Here is a 2500-nt window from a genome sequence, read left to right as displayed (position 1 = left end):
AAGTGTGTGTGTGTGTAAGTGTGTGTGTGACAAGTGTGTGTGAGTGTGTGATAAGTGTGTGTGTATGAGAGTGTGTGTATAAGTGTGTGTGTGAGAGTGTGTGTGTGTATAAGTGTGTGGTAGTGTGTGATGAGTGTGTGTGTGTACTAGTGTGTATGTGAGTGTGTTTTTGTGAGTCTGTGTTTGTGAGTGTGTTGAAGTGTGGGTGTGAGTTAAGTGTGTGTGCATGAGTAAGTGTGCGTGTTAGTTGTGTGTGTGAGTAAGTGTGTGTGTGTATGTGTGTGTGTGTGTGTGTGTGATAAGTGTGTATGAGTAAGTGTGTGTGTGTGAGTAAGTGTGTGTGTGTGTGTGATAAGTGTGTGTGATAAGTGTGTGTGATAAGTGTGTGTGATAAGTGTGTGTGTGTTTGTGTGTGTGAGTGTGTGTATGAGAGTGTGTGTATGAGTGTGTGTATGAGTGTGTGTATGAGTGTGTGTATGAGTGTGTGTATGAGTGTGTGTTAGTGTGTGATAAGTGTGTGTGTATGAGTGTGTGTGAGTGTGTGTGTGTGTGAGTGAGTGTGTGTGTGAGTGAGTGTGTGTGAGTGAGTGTGTGTGTCTGTGTGAGTGTGTGTGTCTGTGTGTGTGAGTGTGTCTGTGTGTCTGTGTGTGAGTGTGTGTGTGTCTGTGTGTGTGTGTGTGAGTGTGTGAGTGAGTGTGTGTTTGTGTGTGTGAGTGTGTGTTTGTGTGTGTGTGTTTGTGTGTGTGTGTTTGTTTGTGTGTGTGTGTTTGTTTGTGTGTGTTTGTTTGTGTGTGTTTGTTTGTGTGTGTGTGTGAGTGTGTGTGTTTGTGAGTGAGTATGTGTGTGTAATAAGTGTATGTTAGTGTGTGTGAGTGTGGGCTTGTGTGTGTTAGTATGTGTGTGTAATAAGAGTGTGTGTTTGTGTGTGTGTATGAGTGTGTGTATATGAGTGTGTGTATATGAGTGTGTGTATATGAGTGTGTGTGTATGAGTGTGTGTGTGAGTGTGTGTGTGAGAGTGTGTGTGTGAGAGTGTGTGTGTGAGAGTGTGTGTGTGAGAGTGTGTGTGTGAGAGTGTGTGTGTGAGAGTGTGTGTGTGAGAGTGTGTGTGTGAGACAGTGTGTGTGTGAGAGTGTGTGTGTGTGAGAGTGTGTGTGTGAGAGAGTGTGTGTGTGAGAGAGTGTGTGTGTGAGAGAGTGTGTGTGTGAGAGAGTGTGTGTGTGAGAGAGTGTGTGTGTGTGTGTGTGTGTATGTGTGTGTATGTGTGTGTATGTGTGTGTGAGTATGTGTGATAACTGTGTGTGTGTTTGTGAGTGATTATGTGTGTGTGTAATAAGTGTATGTTAGTGTTTGTGAGTGTGGGTGGTGCGTGTGTGAGTGTGAGTGTGTGTGAGAGTGCATGTGAGACAGTGTATGACTGTGTGTGTGTGTGTGTGAGTGAGTTTGTGTGTGTGTGAGTAAATGTGTGGTGCATGTGTAAGTGTGAGTGTGTGTGTGAGTGTGTGTGAGAGTGTGTGTGTTTGTGTGTGTGAGAGTGTGTGTGACTGTGTGTGTGAGTAAGTGTGTGTGAGTAAGTGTCTGTGTGAGTGAGTATGTATGTGTAAGTGACTGTGTATAAGTGACTGTGTGTAAGTGACTGTGTGTGTGACTGTGTGTGTGTGAGTGTGTGAGTGTGACTGTGTGTGTGTGAGTGTGTGTGAGTGTGTGTGTGAGTGTGTGTGTGAGTGTGTGTGTGTGTGAGTGTGTGTGTGTGTATGAGTGAGTGTGTGTAAGTGTGTGTGTGAGTGAGTGTGTGTGGGAGTGAGTGTGGGAGTGAGTGAGTGTGTGTGTGGGAGTGTGTGTGGGAGTGTGTGTGGGAGTGAGTGTGGGAGTGAGTGTGGGAGTGAGTGTGGGAGTGAGTGTGGGAGTGAGTGTGGGAGTGAGTGTGGGAGTGAGTGTGGGAGTGAGTGTGGGAGTGAGTAAGTGTGTGTGTGTTTGTGTGTGTGTGAGTATATGTGTGTGTGAGTATATGTGTGTGTGAGTATATGTGTGTGTGAGTATGTGTGTGTGTGAGTGTGTGTGATAAGTGTGTGTGAGTGTGTGTGTTTGTGAGTGAGTTTGTGTGTGTGTAATAAGTGTATGTTAGTGTGTGTGAGTGTGGGCTTGTGTGTGTTAGTGTGTGTGTGTAATAAGTGTGTGTGTAATAAGTGTGTGTGTGTATGAGTGTGTGTATGAGTGTGTATGAGTGTGTGTGTGAGTGCGTGTGTGTGTGTGTGTGTGAGTGTGTGTGTGAGTGTGTGTGTAAGAGAGTGTGTGTGTGTGTGTGTAAGAGTGTGTGTGTGTGTGTGAGTGAGAGTGTGTGTGAGTGAGTGTGTGAGTGAGTGTGGGAGTGTGTGTGAGTGAGTGTGTGTGTGACTATTTGTGTGTGTGTGACTGTTTGTGTGTGTGTGACTGTTTGTGTGTGTGTGACTCTGTGTGTGTGAGTATGTTTATGTGTGTGTGGTGTGTGTGTGTAGTGTGTG

This window comes from Cetorhinus maximus, chromosome 20, assembly GCF_964194155.1.
Source record: "Cetorhinus maximus chromosome 20, sCetMax3.hap1.1, whole genome shotgun sequence".
NCBI lineage: Eukaryota > Metazoa > Chordata > Chondrichthyes > Lamniformes > Cetorhinidae > Cetorhinus > Cetorhinus maximus.
The sequence above is the reverse complement of the archived record's forward strand: the minus strand, read 5'-3'. Positions refer to the sequence as shown.